This window comes from Oxyura jamaicensis, chromosome 1 (assembly GCF_011077185.1).
Source record: "Oxyura jamaicensis isolate SHBP4307 breed ruddy duck chromosome 1, BPBGC_Ojam_1.0, whole genome shotgun sequence".
NCBI classification, from domain to species: Eukaryota; Metazoa; Chordata; class Aves; order Anseriformes; family Anatidae; genus Oxyura; species Oxyura jamaicensis.
Genome location: NC_048893.1, coordinates 86,099,377 through 86,105,376, shown reverse-complemented (window position 1 = coordinate 86,105,376; position 6,000 = coordinate 86,099,377). Strand labels below are relative to the sequence as shown.

The 6,000-nt window shown below is 41.4% G+C and overlaps 1 protein-coding gene across 24 annotated transcripts in view; it reads right to left on the bottom strand.

Annotated features, from left to right (window-relative positions):
• Window positions 1-6,000, bottom strand: part of ZBTB20 (zinc finger and BTB domain containing 20) — a 458,760-nt gene that overhangs the window by 99,820 nt on the left and 352,940 nt on the right. The window lies entirely within an intron of this gene.

Below are 6,000 nucleotides of genomic sequence, written 5' to 3'. Positions count from 1 at the left end.
TTTTTTTTTTTTTTTTTTTTTTTTTTTTTTTTTTTGCAGATTACCACCAGCAATAAGATGCTGAAAAGTGAGCCGTGCTCTCACAGTCACCGGTGTTATCCCCTTACCTTCACCAGAAAAGCAACGGTGCAACCTACGGGAGCTCTATGAAACAGCTGGTTGAGAAGATAGGAGAAGAGCAAGATTCCTGCCTTTCTTCCCCTTCAGCTGTGTTGGGTTGGAAAGTAACACATGCATTTTCTTAATGAATTAAGGAACTCTGATCACTGATTAAAAAGCAGATGAATAAAGAGGTGGCTTTTGCAGGCAACATATGTTTTCTATACGATTCTGTGGGTGCTTATTGTGAAGGCCTCAGAAGACTTCTAAACAACGAAAACATTAACTCTCAACCTTGATCTACCCTCCATCACCATCCATACTGTTGTTACCAGATTGTAGTATGTCTGCTCCAAAATTAAAATGACTTAAGCAGAACTGTGTGTTATGTTCAGTCTCCTCGATGCTGGTCTGTTCGATTGCAATCTATCCTGTGATTTTTGAAAGAAGTATCTGGGGGTGTCAGGAGGCTTAATTTCCTCTCATTTAATTTTATTATTTAAATTATTTTATTTTTATTTATTTTTTCTCTCGTCATAGTTTTCTCTCATACTTGTATGGGAAGACAATTATAATTTTGATGTGAAGAACTTTAAAGCCGATGTCTGCCCCACTTTTGTTATGCCGGTGTGAAACATGCCATGTAACCCTCTTTCAAACCTTGGTCCTGTTGCACATTCTAAAATCTCGTTCCCTGCATTTCCATGTGACATACATTGTGCTTCTGCACCCACTGCCTTTCCTACCTAAAGACGTCTCATTTCTGTAGGCTTTTCCACAGGCTCAACGCTAAGTGAAAACCTTAATTATTCCTCATTCTTCATTCAGGACAAAATCTTTGTGAGAACAACAGTATTAATAGCAGTTTTAGGAGTTGCACAGCCTCAGCATGCCAAAACCATGAGGCTCCCACCAAAATCACGAGACTGTTTTCTGAAACTACATTGGTCCATCTTACTTAATTTTCTTGCTCTCCCCTGGATGACAGTGTGAAATGAGTGTTGCCAGCACCACCACGGGGGAATACGGATCCCACTAAGGGGCTCTGGCTTCTCTGTCCAACAACAAGGTTTGTCTAAAACTACCCAGCACCTCCTCCCTACCAGTTCTGCCGAGCTCTCTGACACATACCAAGTCTGTCTTGGCATGAATTTCTCCATGCCCTCTCTCCAAGCTCCTCCGCAGTTTCCCAAGTCTATTCTCTGCTGCAAGGGTCCCTATTCTGCGTATACCACTTTCTTTTTTAGGCTTGGATATGAGTGGAGCATGTAGCCAAAGGATCAGATGAGAGTGTAGGGTTCTGTCTCTTTTCTGTAGCGGATACGATTGTCCATCATATCCTTGGGCTGGGTGAAGCCACGAGGAAGGAAGACACAAACAGGTTGACTGTCACCTCTGCTCTCTGCACAGACACAGCTACTACTGGCAAGGTGAAGGGAACAAGGCAAGCTCAGGAAGAAAACAAGAGTAGTTCATCACTCATTTTTCCTCGTTTGTCCCTAATCATCTTGTAATACATTTCACTGTTGGTTTTATAATACAGAAAGACAGACCCTTCTGGTTGGAGCGCATGATGGCTACTTTTAAAATGGCTTGCTATATTCATTCTGGGGCAAGTCTCAATCTCTTCCTCCCTCCCTCCAGCTCATTGCTGCTCTTCTGGTTTTACAGGTGTGTGTCAATTCTCCAGTAAATGTACTCTGACAAAAAGAAAAGAAGGGACAAGAGAGGCAGCTTTCAGTTTCTTTTGACGAGATTGAGGGCACACTGAAGGAAATACCAAAAAAAAAAAAGAAATCACTAATTTCATTTTGGCCAATACAACACCTCTTGCAGGCTTGAGCTATGCAAACTCCTGTGTAGCCTCTAGCACAAATCAACATAGCCTCTTTTATGTTCTTCTTCTGATATTTCTCTCTGACCTTAGAGAAACAGAGTATTGCTGTAGGGCAATGAACTCTCATATTGCCCTTGACATTTCTGCAATCCATCTCCCTGAGTTGGGAGACCCTTTCACAGATCTGGAACCTCACCAGCATAAGGAAGAATTAGTATAATTAAGAATTAGACACAGGGTCTCTAAAATGGGAATCATAACAATGACTAACGTCACAAGAGTGTTTTCAGAATTAATTCATGTAAGTAAAAGCTTAAAAGATAAAAATGAAGGAGCTGCCACATCAGATTAGACCACTGCTCCATCTAGTCGAACGCCCTGTGTACAACAGAGAGCAGCGGAACACGCGGGGTAGCAGAATTAGGCTCCCTGCCCCGTGCAGGAACAGGGTCTGGTCTAAGCCAAAGCAGGAGGGCTTTGTGGTTAGGAAGTATAGCAATAGGACAAGGGGAATGGCTTTAAACTAAAAGAGGGGAGATTTAGATTAGACATTAGGAAGAAATTCTTTCCTATGAGGGCAGTGAGGCCCTGGCACAGGCTGCCCAGAGAAGCTGTGGATGCCCCATCCCTGGAGGTGCTCAAGGCCAGGCTGGATGGGGCTTTGGGCAACCTGGGCTGGTGGGAGGTGTCCCTGCCCATGGCAGGGGGTGGAACTGGGTGGGCTTTGAGGTCCTTTCCAACCCAAACCAGTCTGTAATAATGTGACTCTATGACAACCTTCCTGTGAAATGTCACTACTTCAGATGATTTGATACTTTCTTTTAATTCTTTTAATTTTTTCAACTTTATGAAACATCCTAGTCTGAAAAGAAATTATATGGGTTTGGATGGGTTTGCCTTCATGTAAGGGTGGGGTTTTAAAATTTATTTTATTTTATTTTTTATTAAATGTGCAATGTTTAATAGAAACAATACAAATAAACCCTGTTAAAAGATAGAGCTACAAGGTATTTTAGTCTGTGATTCTACTCTATTCTGTATTCTACTTTAGGACGGAGTAAGGTAAAAAAAATAATTAAAAGATAATCAGTGAAAAAAAGAATTCCCTCATAACTGACCAAACTAGAAATGAGTCTTACATTACTGGGACTGGATAAAGTATCACCAGTGCCGGATTATTACATAAGAATATGTTAGTAATGTAGCAGGAGTCTAGTCTTTTAAGATGTGAAAGAGCGTTATCTAACCTCTCCGCAAAGTTCAGGAAGAAGAGCCATATGTCCAAATAATCATTTTCTTGGTGGTGTTTAACATGTCAGTTTTTTTTAAGGGGCCTATTTCAAGTCAAAAAAAAAAAAAAAAAAAGTGTGAAATGCATTTTGATTTTTTTTTTGGCAAAAGCAGCTCATTTTCAAGCTTGCAAGGAAACAAGAAAAACAAAATCAAATGTCAAGTAGATTTGCTCTTTGTTGTAATTAATACGCAAGCATTTGCTTGTAGATGGTCCTGAGCCTGCAAACAAGTAGCGCCAGTCGTGGTGGTATTAAAAATGAGTAGTTCTCTAAGAATCAAAGGGCCAAGTGTTCAGCCAGTGAAAATATTCAAATCAGTGGCCCTAGGCCAGTTTGCATCAGCTAGGGATCTGACCACAAAGGAAGGATGGCAGGAAGCAGGATGACCGAGGACATGCCACGTGTTTGCAGGATTGGGCTCTGCGTTGTAAAAGCAATGCAACAGCAAAGAAAGGTAGGACGGACTTCTTCGGAGAGGGAGGTGGGAAATGATTAACTGAAAATAAGGAAATTGCAAAGCTCTACGTGCTCGCACAAATTCTGGTCAAGGAGGTTAGATGAGATTTCTCTTTGAGTCAGAGCAATGTAGTGGATAAAAAGGCCCTGTCTAGCCAGGGGGATTTCCTGAGGCCATCGCAGACCAGCTCAACACGCTGTTAAGAGGCTCGTTTTCATGAGAGTTTTTGTTGCATTTGTAACACTTGCTCCAGGTCCCCCAGAGCTTTAAGTGCCACATCACAGTGTTACAAGCGCAGTGTTGAATGCTTGGCACGGGACCAGGCATCTTCCCTTTCTCCTGCTTTCCTCAAGTCGGCAGGTGGGGCTCCAGGGCTCCATCTTGTTTTGATTTGTGGGGGGAAGTTTTTCTCCAAGAAGGCTGAAGAAAAATTTCCTGTTGAATATTTGGTTTTTCCCTCCTTTCCCCCACGTTGTTCTGTGGAGCCGTTCAGAAAGAGAGAGAAAAAAGTGTTTTTTTTTTTTTTTTTTTTTTTTTTTTTTTTTTTTTTTTTTTTCTCTTTCTTCAAAGAGGCTCACTATTTTTCCTGAAACGGGATGCTGGAAACAGTTCATCACCAAGGTCTGCTGGCCTGAGATCTGCTCATATTTACATCAGGGTGATTCAGTAGCAATTCCACTGAGGTCACTGGAAGTGCTCTGGCATCCAGCGCCCCTCACTGAACGCAGGATCAGGCCAATTGTGCCAAACTGCTCAGTGAGATCAGTAATGGTTCAAGCTCTGGGCCAGGTCATGGAATGGGTGTAAGTGGATGCAGGGCAGAGAAAATGTAAACCTGTACCAACTTTCCTGGTGAGATGTTCATCAAACCATTGCAACTTGAATGTTGCAGGGAGGAAGCAGGGGGCAAAGCCCGCATAGCATGAAGTGCTACCTTACTGCATGATAGCAGCTGGGAAAAAAAAGAGAATCAAGGCAAAGTATATTATCCTGTCACTTGTTTTCCTACAAACTTGTGTGCAATCTGTAATTCTCTACTATCATTCAGATCACTGCTGAATTTAGCCCTATAGCTTTGAACTATCAATTATTTTCTGCAGTATAACTACTCCATTTCAAGACTGGTTTGAATGGTAGATTAGGTGTAGATTAAATAATGTAACTACAGACCAGTAGTAGGTGTTTGCTCTGTATGAAGTTGGCATATCACTGAGCAGTTATTACTTTTTAATGTTTCAATGTACTCAATAACTAATAACATTACATTGTAAACTGGCTGAATAACCATCACCTTAGCATGCTACAGCCAACACCTCCAAATACAATGTCCTCTCCAAAAAGTCTTGTTCAGCCTTTTAAATGGTCAATTCCTTAGAAAAGGTGAGGAACAGAACCACAAAAGACTATGCAAAGAAAGCTGAGCATCAGCACTTCGGTTGTGTAACTGTAGGTAAATGCTATGCCGCAGCTTCCCCATCTTTACATAACACTGTTAATTAAGCAATTGCTACAAAGGGCACACAGTTCTTTTTAAGATGCATTTCAGCAGACTACTTGAGGTAGACATTTCTAATGATTTTGCAAAAAATCTCTTAAAGATGACCGTTATATTAAAATAAATACGTGCTTATGTGTTCTGGTCAAATCAAGAACTGTTCCTCAGTTTCCTCTGTAAATAAATGGCGAAATGCTGAAAATATGACTTCTCTACTCAGGGAAATCCAAGGAAAGTTAATTCATTAGCAATTACCCATAGAAAACTCTCAGGGAGAAAGTCTTGGTGCAGTCACGTTAGATACTATTGATAACAGAGGCAGAAGAGGGCCAGAGCTCTCCTTGCAAAGAATTTGGAGGTTCATTGTAACAAAACCTAGAAGATCTAAACTGCTGTTTGTGCAGAGCATAAGGGCCTGGGAACCCCGAGGATGTGCTGTGCTCTGCTGCCAGAGGAGAAAGGAGGGCTTCAAAACTTGTTTCGCTAATGGCATTCCTTATTACCAGTGAGAACCACAGACTGCTTCTGCTCTGTTGAAAGATGTCTCTTTTCTACCACACAGATGTCTCCTTTCTACACTGGAAAAGTAAGAGTGAGAAAAAGAGGTAGAAGTGATGAAGGAAGACCACATTTTCGGAGGAGGGAAAACCACAAAACATTCACAAGTGGCAAAAGGCCTTTACAGGAAATATGAGTACTGGAGATATGTAAACTAAATGGGCTGCTCAAATGTCATTATTTAAGTTCAGCTGGTCATACGAAGGATTGTGAATGATCAGCCTGGGTTAGAAAAGTGTGCATTTGGCCAGCTGCATTAAAT